The following is a 15,794-nucleotide window of genomic DNA, read 5'->3' as shown; positions in this document are numbered from 1 at the left end:
CACTACTCCTCTGGTTGGCAGGCTGCCACTGACTGCCTCTATAGGAGCCCTTCGATTGACCTCTGCCCCTGGGGCGCCTGTTCCTGCCCCTCTGGGCTCTGTCCGAGTCTGGAAAGGACCAATTCTTAGTAGGCCAGTTTCTGCTGAATCTCGGTGGTTGTACTTGCAGGAAATCTAACTGTTTGCACAGATTTTGCCTTTTCTTCAACCTTTTTTAATATCTCCTGAGCAGAGGAGCCAAATAAATTTTGTTTCTCCATTGGAGCATCCAGGAGTTTAGCTTTAACATGGTCTGGCAAAGATTGTTCCTTCAGCCAGGCATGCCTACGAATAACTGCCCCAGTCATAGCTGATCTAAATGAAGCCTCCAGTGCATCATAGCCACATTTTAAGAAATGATTACTAACCTGCTGTGAATTGTGTACCAAATCATGAAGGGATTTACGGTCTAGGGGTTCAGGAGAAGAAAGTGTCTTATTCAGTTCATCTAACAAATACTCTTGGTACTGTATCATATGAAATTGACAGTTTAATGCCCTGACAGAAAGAGTTGCAGAAGTATACACCTTCTTACCCCATCTCTCTAAAGCTCTAGACTCCCTTTCAGAAGGTAGAGGATTTTTGGCAGTAGCGGCCGCAACCCCTTTAGGGCCCTGAGAAATAGTTTCTGGGTCTGCAGAGTGGGCTTTATACAGATGGAAATGAGAATCCGGGACCCTGTAGTATCTGTCAGGCTTGGCAGGGGCCGGAGGAAGAGTATCAGGGGCCATACTGACATCATTGTACACATCATCAATAACATTCAGAACAGGAGGTATAGCTAAGGGCCTATGTTGAGGCAAATGCAAAAAGGTCCTTAATCTTTTTCTAGAATCAGAGAAATCCTGACCTTGCCATTGAAAATGCTCTCTCATGGAGTGCAGAGTCTCACCAAAAGAAAACTCTTCAGGAGGGGAGGCCGAAGGGATAGATTCCTCAGCATCTGAATCCTCATAAGGCGAGTAAGCCTCTTCCTGGTGGTCTGACAACTCAGACCCATCCGTGGAATCATCTGAAGAGTGAGGGTCAGAGGGGTCAGTCCTAGGCCTTTTGTCCGGAGGAGGGTGAGAGGCCCTGTCTGGGTGAGGTTGTGAGCCCCTAATTAAGGAAATAAGGTCCTCAGCAAGGCTGAGGATCTGTGAACTAGATGAAGGCCTCTGAGAGGTAGTTTTGGTAGGCAAAGCTTTAGATAGTTTGGCAGCCTTAGCCCTAGAGAAGGCCTTAATGGACATGGAAGCAGGGGGCCTAGCTGCCCCACGTGCAGGAGTAGTAATGTCCAAAGGTATGGTGTCGGACAGTTCCTGAACACTAGCTTCGGTAGGGAGTTCTGTAGCCGATTCAGCCGGGGCCTCCCGGGCCTCGGTGGTCGGATGAATGGTTTCGGTAATACGAATTTCCGAGGACTCTGTTTCAGCCGAAACAGAGACACTCGCGGTAGGCCTAGCCGTGGTTTCAGCCGAAACCACGGGCCACGAGTGTCGGTCCCTTTCCTTGTGTTTTTTCACCATATGCGTAGTCGGAGTCTCCGACGGCATTTTATAAGCAAAAGCGGCCCCATAAAAATCCTCTGCAAACTCCGACAGACGTCTAAGAGTTCGTCGGTTGAAGGAAGCACAGGCTAAACAGGACGATACGTCGTGGTCTGGGCCTAAGCAAGGAAGGCAATAGGAGTGGAAATCCTTATGAGGTATTTGTTTCCCACAAGTTAAACAATTATTTACTTTGTCTGAACATCGGCTGAGGCAAGAAAGAGTCCCCAACGGGGTACTTAGCTTTTTTCGAAGTCTTCTGTAGCTGAATTCAATGGATCTGACCGACCAGCACTTGCGAACAGCTTCTGCTTCGGACACCGCGCGGCAAGAAAGACTGAGGAAAATGGCGTCGGCTGATGCTTTTATACCCCAGACGCTCTGACGTCGGGGAAAGTGCGACATCAGCCGAGGCCAGACCCAGACTTTGGAATCCGGCCGACCGAAGGGCTGCCTGAGGCAGGACAACCCATATGTTATGACTGCAGATGCATCCTTGAAGGACATCAGGAGGTATAGCCAAAGGCCTACGCTGAGGAAGAAGAAAATACCCAAGTCTCTTTTTAGATTCAGAGAAATCCTGACTTTCCCCACTGGAAATGTTCCTGTAAGGTATGTAAAGTTTCCCCAAAAGAAAAATCCTCAGGGGGAGAAGCAGAAAGAATGGAATCTTCTGCATCAAAGTCCTCATAAGTAGGTATAGACAAATCCTGTTCAATAGAAGAGTCAGAAGAAACAGAATCCTGTTCAGAAGATTCATAATCAATGTCTTGCCTAGGCCTCTTAGAAGGGGGGGGGGGGTTGGCTACCCCTGATCAGAGTAATTAAATCTTCAGCCATTTTGATCATTTGTTTTTTTTAGGCATAGGGGGCCTGCACATGTGGCCCAGGAGTCTTTTTTTAGATATAGATTTAGATTTTGGCCTTAGTTTTGAAGATGGCGTCAGTATAATATACAAATCTGTAGGCCTGAAAACACCCTCAAAAGCCGGAGCCTGCACAGCGGCTCTGGACCCATCTAAGGTAGAGACATCCGTGAGTTCCATAATTGAAGCATCTCGTGGCATACAGGATTCAGAATAGGTCTCAGTAGAGGCCTGCGATTCAGAAGGAGCGGGTTATCAGGGGCTGTGAAAGTGCCTCACTGAGTACCGGCAAACTGGCGACTGGCTCAGAATCATCGTCGTCAGTTTCGGACCTCAACGGCCTGTCTCTTTTTCTTTGCGTTTTTTTTTTTAGGTATTCCGGTAGTTGGATTGCTAACAGACGACATTTCTGGATAATTAAAGCGTGAGCCAAAATATTCAGAAGCAAAAATATTCCGACATTTAATAGTGCGTTGATTAAATTTAGCACAAAACCGACAGCAAGGTATGTTGTGGTCAGGACCTAGTCAAGGAATACAGTACAAATGAAAATCCTTATGAGGTATTTGCTTCCCACAAGTAAAGCAATTATTAATGTTTACCGACATCGGTAAGGAGCAAGAAAAAGTTTCCCCAATGTGGTACTTAGCTTTTTAGTTGAAGACTTTGGTTCTGAAACTCAAAAACGAAAATTTCAGGAGTCGGCCGAGCAGCACTTGCGAACTGCTTCTGCTTCGGGCACCGTGCGGCAAGAAAGACTGATGTAATGGCGTCGGCTACATGTTTTATATCCCTGACGACCTGACGTCATGGAAGAAGGGGCAGCAACTGATGCAGGACCCAAGACTTTGTTAATCAGGCCGACTGACGGCAACCTGCCAGCAAATTACCCAAATGTAATGACTGCAACAGTAAAACACGAAGAACATCTTACCATAACCTTAGATGTCCTTCTCCTCCATGTTGCAGTATTCATAACAGTAGGGAGGTTGCTGCCTGCAGTGCCAACACCTGGCCAGTGTACAGAAGTCTTGCTTCGGGGGGGTACATGTGGTGTCCTGTGCCAGGGCCATAAAGCGACATAGGGTATAAAAGTCACATCTGCACGTGCCCTCTACAGAATGGACTGCCGCATACAGTAGTATTCTTGGAGATTTAAGGAGGGTCAAGGTAGTTAGACCCTAGATATGTACATGTGGACGAGAATAAGGGTATTTGTTAGGCTGTGGGCAGTGGAGAAGTCAGCAGGAATGCATGATGATGTGCCCACAGGTAAGGTATAATAGGCAGGTGAGCAAAAGGGGCAGGAAGGGAGGGACTGAATACTGCAACATGGAAGAGGAGGACATCTAAGGTTACGGTAAGTTCTTACACAACCATTCTATGTCCTTCTGTTCACATGTTGCAGTATTCATAACAGTAGGGAGAATGCCAAAACTTTTAGGTATGAACTTGGGTGGAGGACAAGGGTCCTTAGTCAATGAGACCCTGAAGAATGGACCTGGCGAACCCAGTTCTAGCCCTAGAGGCTAGATCCAGCTTGTAATGTTTGATAAATGAGTGTATTGATGCCCAAGTGGCAGCTTTTGTAACTGAGGCATAGTCAATCCCCCTTGAAAAAGGCAGCTGAGGAAGCAGCTGCCCTGGTAGTGTGTGATTTGACATGGCCTTGTAAGGTTTTACCATGAGCAGAATAACACATTCAAATGGATTTTGAGAGCCATGAGGAAATGGTTTGTTTGGCTACTGCCTTCTCTAGAGCCCTAGAATGGAAGGAAATGAAAAGCTGATCAGATTCATTTTGGAGGTTAGGGTAAAAAAACAGGAAGGTTGATGGTTTGGTTTAATGAAAGTTCATTAACCACCTTAGGCATGAAGGATGATTAATCTTGAGGGCAACCCTGTCCTTGTGAAAAAAATGAAGTAAGAAAGGATGGCCATAAGGGCTTGTATCTCTGATACCCTCCTGGTGGAGGTAAGGGCCACTAGTAAGACCATTTTAAGGGTGCACAGTTTTAGGGTTACTGAATGTGCTGGTTCAAAAGGAGGGAGTGTTAGTTTTTCTAGTACAAAATTCAGGTCCCAAGGTGGAGAAATAGGCTTCCTGGGGGATCTGATATGAAGGACTCTTCAAGAACAGCTTGACATCCAATCTGGATGCCAGCAGTGGTAACATGGCAGACAGGCAGAAATGGCAGATACATGGACTTTGATGAGTAGGTTAGTCCTGAGTGAAGGAGCTCACACAAATAGGAAAGGACCAAGGGAACAGGGATAGTCATGAGGTCCTGTTTTTTCCTCTGATACCACCTGGGGAATCTTTTCCATTTAGCAATGTAATTTCCTCTGGTGCTAGGTTTCCTGGCTTCCCTCAGGACATTGAGTAGTTCCTCTGAATATAGGCATCTGAAGGGGATTAGAATCCTATCACCCATATGTCAGCTTTAAGTTGTTCATTTGGTGATGTAACAGGGATCCCCGTTTTGTGCGAGCAAGTCTATCCGGTGGGGTAACATGTGGTGACTGCCCTTGGCTAGTAGGTAGAGAAGAGGAAATCAATGCTGTCTTGGCCAGTAGGGGGTCACCAACAGGATTTTTGGGTTGTCCTTCTGGATCTTGAGGACAACTTTCTGAATCAGAGTGAAGGGTTGGAAGGCATAGAGATACATTCCCCTGGCAAGGAAAGAAGGCATCCACTTTCCAGGCTTGTGGATGTGGTGCCCTTGTGCAAAATTTGGGCATCTGTTTGTTCTGGGAGGAGGCAAACAGATCTAGTTGTGGAATACCCCACCTGTGTATAAGATCTAGGAATACCTCTCTATGAAGCATCCATTCCGGAGAGGGAGCTGAAGTTCTGCTTAGATAGTCTGTCATGACATTCTCTGTGAAGGGAATGTAAACTGCTAGTAGATGGATGTTGAGGGTTGTTGCTAAGGTCCAAATTTGGATGGCTAAGCTGCAAAGGGTGTAGGGGTAGGATCTTGTCCCCCCGTGTTTGTTTATATACAACAGTCGTGTTGTCCGTGATCACTTTGAGAGTCCCTGGAAGTACAGCGGTTTTGAAAGTTTGTAGGGCTAGATGGAGTGTCCTCATTTCTTTGACAATGTGGTCCCTTAGACTTAGTGAGGACCATTTTCCCTACGCAGTAATCTTTATTAGGTTGTGCTGTAGCACTGCCCCTCCCCAACCCAAGTCTGATGAGTCTGTGGTGAGTTCTTGCTGGTGGGCAGGTACCTGTAATTGAATTCGCTGGTTGTGATGGATGGCAGAGATCCACCACTGGATTTCTCTCTTCACACACTGGAGTAGGGGAAGAGGATAGTCCAGGGGATGAGCATGTTGGCTCCATAAGTTCAAGATCCGTTGGATCTTTCTCATGTGGAGTCTTGCTAGGTGTAACATGGGTATCAGGGAAGCCACGTGTCCCAGCATCCTTAGAAATTCACGTGCTGGTAATGAAGTGAGACTGGTGAGATTGAAGTATGTGCAAGATCCAAGATTCTTTGTTCTGGGATAAAGGCTTTCATTAGGTCTGCTCTTATTCTACATCCCAAGAAAATCATGTCTTGTGTGGGTTGCAGATGCGACTTTTCATTGTTTATAGTGAACCCTAGGTGGGTCAAAGATCACCTGTCTTAGGTGCTCTTGGAGGACTTGGCAGTCTTGATGAAAAACCATCAGGTCGCCTAGGTATGTGTATATGTGTACACCCTGTGTTCTGCAATGAGCAATGAAAGGTGCTAGACATTTTGTGAACACCAGAGGGGATGTGGAGAGCCCAAAGGTCAAGACAGAGAAGTGAAAATGCCAGGAACCTACTGCAAAGCGAAGGAATTTCTTGTAGTCTGGGTGGATTGGTATGTGGAGGTAGGCATCCCTCAAATCTAGGGCTACCATGAAGGCCTGACTGGGAATGAGTAGCAGGAGCAAAGGCAAGGTAATAATTTTGAAGCTGGGTACCTTGAGAAGCAGATTTAGGAAGGATAAGTCCAGAATTGGTCTCCATGGGCCATCTCTTCTTGGTACCAGAAACAAACTTGAATAAAATCCTTTGTTTTTTAGGGCGGGTGCTATTTGTTCTATGGTGCCTTGGGAGGGGGGCAGCGTCCACCAAGTTATGAAGTAACCCCTCTGAATCAAGGAGAGTACCCATTTTTATGTAATAATCTTCCACCTGGAGGGTAGGGGAAGAGGGTGAGGCGAAGGGAGAGAGGAGTGTTTAGAAGTTGCAAAAGTAATTCACAGGAGGTGGTCTGCTTGGTCAGACCACCTCTGAAAGGGTAGAGTGGCAGGAGTGGAAGGAAACCCGGGGGCAGAGGTTTTCCTTGGTTGCCTGCGTCCCTTTGTTTGAGGGGCTGTGTGGGAGGTTTGCCTCCTGACAAAGGAAGTTTTCTGTGGACAGTTTCTGTGGTTTCTGGAAATGGGGGATACCAGCAAGTGTTTTAGGTTTTGCAGTGCTTTTCCCTTCTCTTGAAGGGGTTTAAGTTCAGCTGAGGTTTGACCAAAAAGGGCTGTATTGTCCATGGGGGCATCCAGGAGTTTATTTGTACATCTAAGGGCAAAGGCTGAAGTCTTAGCTAGGAGTATCGCCTTAGTACTGAGGCAGAAGCAGCAGATTTGGATGATGCTTCCACAGCATTGTAACTGCATTTGGAGTGCGGCTAGTTACTTGGGATGCTGTTGAGAGTAGGTTGCTTATTTGAGTTTTAATATTGGATTTTGATGCCTCGGAAAGTAGGGTAGAAGCCTTGGCAATTGTGACCAGGACATATTTAGCCATGTGGGTTTGGTAGTTCAATGCTCTTACAGCACGAGTAGAGGAGATATAGACCTTTTCCCCTAGTCTATCCATAGATTTACTGTCCTTATCAGTAGGATAGAGGACAGTGGAAGGTAATTGTCTAGATGTTTTATCTACAGAGACTGCAATAACAGCAGGGTCTACTGGTGGGTTTCTGAAAAGGAAAGTACAGTTGCGTACCTACCATAAATGTAGATGTACGAGTGTATTCACTGTTGCAGTCATTACAATTGGGTTATCCTGCTGGCAGGCTACCCGCAGTCGGCCCAAGTTCCAAAGTCTAGGTCCGGCATCGGTTGCTGTCGCCTCCTCCCTGACGTCAGTGCGCCAGGGGTATAAAAGATGCAGCAGACACCATTTTCCAGTTTTTCTTGCCCCAGATGTTAGGTGCCCCTAAAATGGTAGACTAAATTATGCCAATAAGCACAATAAGCACGCATACACAAAAAACAACGTTTCCTTAATCTACAAGCAAATACACCACATAGGTTGTATAGAATAGAGAAGTAAAGATAAATCCCATCAAGGAAAAAGGGGGATGGTGGGAGGGTAACCTGGACTGCAACAGTGAATACACTTGAACATCTACATTTATGGTAGGTACATAACTGTACTATGTTCATCGTGTTTCACTGTTGCAGTCATTACAATTAGGCTGAATCCCAAAGCTACGGTTGGGAGGCTGGTGCTAAATAGGATTAGGAGAGGCTATCAGGCCCTGCAGAACTGCAGTGGCAAAGCCTGCCCTGGATTTAGAGTAGAGAGGTAAGAGATCGTCCTTTGTAAAAGTTTGCACTGAACTCCATGTCGCAGCCTCTAAGATGTCTTTGGTTGGTACTCCTCGGAGGAAGGCTGCTGCTCTGGTTGAATGAGGCTTAATGCCCTTAGGCACTGATTTGCCATGCTGTGAACAGCAGAAATGAATGCAGTGACCTATTCACTTTGAAAAAGTCTGCTTTGAGATAGGCTTTCCTTGTGATCCTGCAGCATATGCCACTAGAAGTTGTTCAGTCTTTCGGAAAGCTTTGGTTCTAAGTAGAGGCGTAGCTGCATGTGAATATCCAAAGAATGCAGAAGTCTCTCACCCTTATTCTGCGGGTTTGGGTAAAAGGTAGGCAAATGAATTGTTTGGTTAAAGGCCACACTGGACACTACCTTAGGCATAAATGTAGGATTTGGCCTCAGAGAAACCCTGTCAGGATGGAAAATGATAAAAGGTTCCATAACCATGAGTGCCTGTAATTCTGAGACTCGTTTTGCGGAGTTTATTGCTAGGAGCAGAGCTGTTTTCCAGGATAAAAATTTTATATCAGCTGCAGAGGCTGGCTCAGACTGAGGCAGTGTGAGTTTTTCCAAGACAGAGTTGAGGTCCCATGCAGGTATTGGTGCTCTCCTTGGGGGTCTTATGTTTTTGGCCCCTCTGAGGTACTGCCTTAGTAATGTATGAGAAAAAATAGGTGGTTCTGTATTGTAATGAGCTGAAATGGCAGAGGCATGAATTTTAATTGATGAAAAGGAAAGGCCTTCATCCAGCATCTTAATTAAGTATTGCAAAATCTGAGGAATATTTGGAACAATCGTGTCAATACCTTGTGCCTGGTTCCAAGCACAGAATCTCTTCCAGTTTTCTGCATAAGATATTCTGGTGCTAGGCCTCCTGGCCTCCTAAATAACATCCATCAATGCTTTAGAGAGAGGTGCGTCTTGAATGGCTACATTATCCGCCATGCTGCCAGGTTTAAGGTCCTGAGTTGGCTGTGCAGCATCTGTCTTGTTGGGTCAATAAGTGAGGAATTTGAGGTAATGTCCAAGCTGGGCATTGATACAAGCTCTTTAGGATTGGGTACCAGTGCTGGTGGGGCCAGTCTGGGGCAATCAGTATCATTTTTGGCTTCTCTTGTCTGACCTTGAGGAGTATCTTGGGGAGGACAGGCAGAGGAGGAAAGGCATATACTTTCAGGTTTTTCCAGCTGAACGATAGAGCATCCACTTTCAATGCCTGCTTGTGATAAATCCTTGTGCAGAATCTCTGTAGTTGGCAGTTGTGAGGGGAGGCAAATATGTCTATGTCCGGGCATCCCCAGTTCCTTGTTATCATGCTGAAGACTTGTGGATCCAATTTCCACTCATGGGGATCCATTAGGTTTCTGCTTAGTTCGTCTGCTAGAGTATTTATCCTTCCTGGCAGGAATTGTGCTTGCAGATGTACTTGGTAAGTCAATGCTGTGTCCCACAAGTTCATGGCTAGTCTGCAGAGGGGGTAGGAATATGTGCCCCCCTGCTTGTTTATGTACCACATGACTGTAGTATTGTCCTTTATCAGTAGTTGTCCTGGATGAAGTAGATTCTTGAAGGCTGTCAGGGCATTTTGAACAGCTAGCATCTCTTTGATTGATATGTAGATGCATTTGACTTGCGGACCATGTGCCCTGAATACATCTTCCTGCCATGTGGGCCCCCCAGGCATAATCTGATGCATCTGTTGGCAATGTCTACCTGGCTGTGGGTAAGGTGAATGGCTGTCCCATGTTGTGGTGGCAGGCTTTTTCCCACCATCGAAACTCCTGTTGCAGGCAGGGAATGAGGGTAATTATTGTTTCCAGGCTGTGGCAATGTTGAGTCCAAACACTTTTTAGATACCACTGAAGTTTCCTCAGATGCAGTCTTGCATATGGAATTAGCAGAATGCAGGATGCCATGAAGCCCAAAGCCTGCAGAATTTTTCTTGCAGATAACTGGGTCTTTGTTGCCAACATTTTGAAGTAGTCAGTTGTCTGTTTGTCTGGCGTGAGATAAGCCATCTGGGCAGTTGTATTTAAGCTTGCACCCAGGAATATTATCTCTTGAGAGGGTACGAGTTTTGATTTCTTTTCATTTACTGTGTACCCTAGACCTGTTAGTAATCTTTTTACAAACACCAGATGCTGTAGTAGAATGTCCTTGTTCTCTGCTTGAATAAGGCAGTCGTCCAAGTAAGGATATATTTGTATTCCTCTTTGTCTGAAAAATGCAATTATTGGTGCCAGGCATTTTGTAAAGACCCTGGGCGCAGCAGATAAGCCAAAGGGCAATGCATAGAATTGGTAGTGCACTGAGCCAGCTATCTTCTGCATGATTGTCTGTTTGAGACATGCAAGTATGCCTCTTTTAGGTCTAAAGTCACAAGCCAAGCCTTCTTGCCCAGCATGGGCAGAAGCTGCTGCAGAGTTAACATTTTGAATTTTGGAATATCCAGGAATGTGTTTAGGATAGAAAGGTCCAGTATTGGTCTCCAGGCTTTGTCCTTTCTGGGCACCAAGAATAGCCTAGAGTAAAATCCTAGTCCCTGTTCTTGCTGTACTACTTGCTGAATGGCTCTCATGTCCATGAGGTACGAAACTTGTTTTTGTGCCTCTGCCCACTGATTGTGTGGCAGGTCTGGCATACCATTTGGCCTTGGCAGGGTGTAAAAGTGGAACCTGTAACCTTGTGATACGATATTTAAGACCCATTTGTCCCGAGTGATCATGTGCCAGTTTTGTGAAAAAAGTGCTAGTTTTCCCCCCAAAGGAGCTGCCAGAAGATAAGTGCTTGGTGCTGGCAGGGGAAAGTCATTGAGATTGTTTCCTGTATGGCTGTGATTTTTCCTCTCCACTTTTGGAGGTAGAAGCACCCCATTGTTTAGGCCTGTATGAGCCTTGGGGCTGTGATCTGCCTCTGGGGCGTCTGTATCTGCCTCTTTGTGGCCTGTATGACACTGGAAAGGACCAATTCTTTGTAGGCCAGTTCCTGCTAAATCTGGGAGACTGTACCTGTAAGAAATCCTTGACTGTTTGCATAGATTTAAGCTTTGTCCTCCATTTTCTTCAATAACTCTTCTGCTTTAACACCAAACAAGGTATCACGCTGTAACGGAGCATCTAATAGTTTTGCTTTAAAATGATTGGGCAGATTCTGTTCTTTTAACCCAGCATGCCTCCTAATGACAGAACCTGTAACAGCGGCCCTGCAGGAGGCCTCTAGAGAATCAAAACCACATTGCAAAGTATGCTTTCCCACTTGTTCAGCTGCATGCAATAAATCCTGCATTTCTTTGTTTTCTGCACATTCTGAATTTATCAACATTTTCTGTTTAAGCAGTGACATAAGATATTACTGATATTTAAGCATATGAATCTGACAATTTAAAGCTCTTACAGCCAAGGTAGCAGAAGTATAAATCTTTTCCCCCCATCTGTCCAGGGCCCTTGAATCCCTATCAGAGGGGATAGGGTTTTTTGCAGTGGAAGCCTTGACCCCTTTGGGACCTTGAGAGATGGTTTCTGGGTCAGCAGCAGGGTTTAGGGTTTTTATAAAGAAATTTATGTGAATCAGGAACCCTGTAGTATCTGTCTGGATTAACAGGAGCTGGTGGTAAAGAGTCAGGAGACAGACTCTGAAAATACATCATCTACAATGTCTAAAACAGGAGGAACAGCAAGGGGCCTATGCTGAGGTAATAAAATGAAGTCTCGGAGCCTTTTCTTGGATTCAGAGTAATCTTGGCTCTCCCAGTGGAAATGCTCCCTCATAGCATGCAGGGTCTCCCCAAAAGAATAATCCTCAGAAGGAGAGGCTGAATGGATAAGATACTTCAGCATCAGAATCCTCATAGGGAGTAAGAGTATGTTCCTGTTCAGAAGAGGAATCACAGGAAATGGAAACATGATCTGAATATTCATATTCTATCTCTTGCCTAGGCCTCTTATCAGGAGGGGGATGGGAACCCTTATCAAAGTAATTAGGTCTTCGGCCATTTTAAGCATCTGTTTTTTAGGCATGGAGACCTGTCCAGGAGAATGCTGTACTTGTTTCGTTGTCTTTAGAGCTGCTTTAGTCTTTAAGGCCTTTGAAGCTGAAGTTGGTTTTACATATAACTGTGTAGGCCTGAAAACGCCCTCAGAAGCCGATGCCTGCTCAGCGGCATCGGACCCATCTGAGGGAATAGTTTCCGAGTGTCCAACACCTTGAGTTTCCAGCGGCCTAGTCGGCTCCACGTGGGAGTCGGAAGCGGCCTTTGGCTCTGAGGTAGCGGGTGTCAGGGGCTGCGAAAGCACCTCACTGAGAACCGGCGACAGGCCTAGCGGAAGCCTTGTCAGTTCTGGACCTCGGATGCCTGTCCTTTTCTTTTTCTTTGCGCTTTTTATAAACTCCGGTAGTCGGCTGTTCCGACAGCATTATATAATTGAATCTTCAGCCAAAGTAATGAAATGCAAAATCGTACCAATGCTTAACAGTGCGTTGGTTAAATCTAGCACAAAACCGACAACTAGCAAGGTCGTGGTCAGGGCCTAGGCAAGGAATACAGTAAGAATGAAAATCCTTATGAGGTATTTGCTTCCCACAAGAAATACAATTATTAACTTTTTCTGACCTCGGTCTGGAGCAAGAAAAAAGTTTCCCCAATGGGGTACTTAGCTTTAATGAAGACTTTGGATCTGAAATTCGAATTTGAAAATCTCAGGAGTCGGCCGACCGGCACTTGCGAACTGCTTCTGCTTTGGGCACCACATGGCAAGAAAGACTAAAGAAAATGGCATTGGCTGCATCTTTTATACCCCTGGCGCACTGACGTCAGGGAGGAGGCGACAGCAACTGACACCGGACCTAGACTTTGGAACTCGGGCCGACTGCGGGTAGCCTGCCAGCAGGATAATCCAACTGTAATGACTGCAATAGTGAAACACGAACATCTGGGTGTTCTTCGGGACCTTATAGAAATGGTCAGGACGTTTAGAGACTGGGGGCTGTGAAGTCAGGTTCTTGAGAGGCAGCTAAAAAGGCATCCTAGAAGGCAGGGAGTAAGGGAGGCACAGCTGAAGGGGATGGCTGTTCCATGTGGAGCAGGTCAAAATACCTTTTCTTACTGAGACCTCGAAGGCCTGCCACCTAAAATGTTCCCATGAGGGAAATGGCATCACCAAAGGTGAATTCTTCCCCAGGAGACTCATGGGTGATGGGATCCTCTTACTTTGGGGTAATGAAATCTTTGGGTGAATCTATTTGAGATTCATAGGTCACAGAACCTTCATCTGAGGAGAGCTCTTCCTCCGATACAACTGAAGGGGCCATGTAGGAGACACAGTAGGTTGTTGCCGTGTCTCTGTAGGGCCTGGAATGCCTTAAACAGGCTCCGAGAGAAAGCTTCCCATCCTGGAACAGGATATGTGTGTGTGTGTGTTTACGTTCTGTTTTCTCTTCATAGGGGTTGAAGAGACAGAAAGAGAGGGAGCCAACTTCTAGGTGGATGGAGGAGCAAGAGCAGGGCCCTCCGACTGAATGAGTCTTGGTTCCCCCTCCATCAGGATCAGATGGCTGGCATGCCTCAGCAGACGTACTCAAGGTTTCCGGTAGTCCAGCTTCCATAGTGGTTCCTGAACCTAACAAGGAAATGGATGTCCGAAGAGATCCCAGGCTTTCATCAGTCTCAATCTCCCCTGACGCCGGAGGTGCAGCATGGGAATCAGGCCTGGTTTTCTTGGCCTTCTGCGGCGGCTCTTTGGTTGGGCCTGCTCTTCCCTCCATACTGAGCACGAGAGGTCAAAGCCTCTGATGTTCCAGCTAAAGCACGGCCAGACGGCTACGAAGCGTTTTCGGAACAAATTATTTGCAAATGGGGCAGAACGTATGTTTGTGGGCCTCCCCAAGCAGAATATGTACTTACAGTGCAAATCCTTGTGAGGAATTTGTCTCCCACAAGCACACTTCCCCTTTCTAGTGGACATGTATGTATTAGCAATAAACAAAAGGATAAAGAAAACCCCACAGGGTACTTATTTGTAGCAGTCGTTTGGAGCAGTTGTCTGAAATCAGGATCTGCTTCGTGAACTGGAGTCAGACATTCACTGCAGCAGAAAAATTCTGAAGGTACGTGCAGACATCACTTTTATACCCTACGTCGCTTTATGGCCCTGACACAGGACATCGTACTTATCCCCCCGGAAGCAAGACTTTGGTAATACTGGCCAGATGTCAGTGCTACAGGTAGCAATCTCCCTACTGTTATGAATACTGCAACATGTGAATAGAAGGTCATCGGAAAGGACCCATGAAGCTTGAGTAATTTCCTCCCAGACTGGAAGGAACAGGAAAAGGCACAGAGAGAGGGCAAAGAGGCTGAGAAAAGGTTGGTAGCCAGACTACCAGGCTTACCTGGAAAAGGCTTTTTTTTTGTGCAGAAGTGAAGGACAGAGAATTTGGAAGTGGTAGGTTTCTTAACAGCCCTCTTACTTCTGGAAGGAGCAGTGCAAGACTGTTTCCTAACAAAGAGAGATTTAGATGGGCAATTCCTTTGGAATTTAGGAACTAGACACACAAAGGTGTGTTTTAGGCATTGTAATTCTGTGCCTTTCTCCTGTAAAGACTTTAACAAGTCTGCTGCTGCAGCCCCAAACAAAGACTTACCTAAGGGAGCATCCAGTAATTTAGACTCAGAGTCATAAGGAAGTGGTTGAAGCCTCAACCAGGAATATCTTCACAGAATACAGCCAGATGCAGCCACTCTAGCACATGTCTCATCTGCATCCTATCTGCATTTAATGGAGTGGCGTGCCACTTGGAACAAAGCCCCCAGAAGTGATGAAAAACTACAGTTGTGTACACACTTACCATAAATGTAGATGTCAGAGTGCATTCACTGTTGCAGTCATTACATTTGGGTTATCTGCTTGCAGGTAGCCCTCAGTCGGCCTGATTAACAAAGTCTTGGGTCCTGCGTCGGCTGCTGTCCCTTCTTCCATGATGTCAGGGGTATAAACCATGCAGCCGACGCCATTACATCAGTTTTTCTTGCCCCAGATGTCAAGTGCCCCCTAATGGTGAGCAATTAACTATAAAGGTATATACCTCCAGCAAAAAAGCAAATACACCAAAAAGGCTGTTAAGCATAGTAAAGGAAAGTAGAGGTATAGCCAAAAGAAGTTAGGGGGCTGGAGGGAGGGTAATCAGGACTGCAACAGTGAATACACTCGAAATCTACATTTATGGTAAGTGTACACAACTGTACTATGTTCTTCATGTTTCACTGTTGTAGTAATCACATTTGGGTAGACTCCAAAAGCTATGGTTGGGAGGAGGAATTTAGATAGCATTAGGACCAGCTATAAGGCCCTGCAAGACTGCAGTGGCAAAGCCAGCTTTGGATTTAGAGAAAATTGGAAAATGATAATGCTTGGTTAAAGTATGTACAGAACTCCAGGTAGCAGCTTCTAGGATGTCCCTGGTAGGGACGCCTCTGACAGAGGCTGTAGCGGTAGATGAAGCCCTGGTGGAGTGAGGTCTGACCCCCTGGGGATAGGTTTTCTATGGTGCTTATAGCAAAAATTAATGCAATGGCCTATCCATTTAGAAATGGTTTGCTTTGAAATAGCCTTCCCCTCTGCCCCTGCAGCAAATGCTACCAGCAGTTGTTCAGATTTCCTTTGAGGTTTAGTCTTGTCCAACTAGAATCTGAGTTGTCTGTGCACATTTAAGGAATGCAGTATCCATTCCCCTTTGTTCTGTGGATTGGGAAAGAAGGTTAGCAAATGAATGGACTGATT

Source organism: Protopterus annectens, chromosome 1.part1, assembly GCF_019279795.1.
Source record: "Protopterus annectens isolate FY-2018-M chromosome 1.part1, PAN1.0, whole genome shotgun sequence".
Lineage (NCBI taxonomy): Eukaryota > Metazoa > Chordata > Ceratodontiformes > Protopteridae > Protopterus > Protopterus annectens.
Note: the sequence above shows the minus strand (reverse complement) of the source record.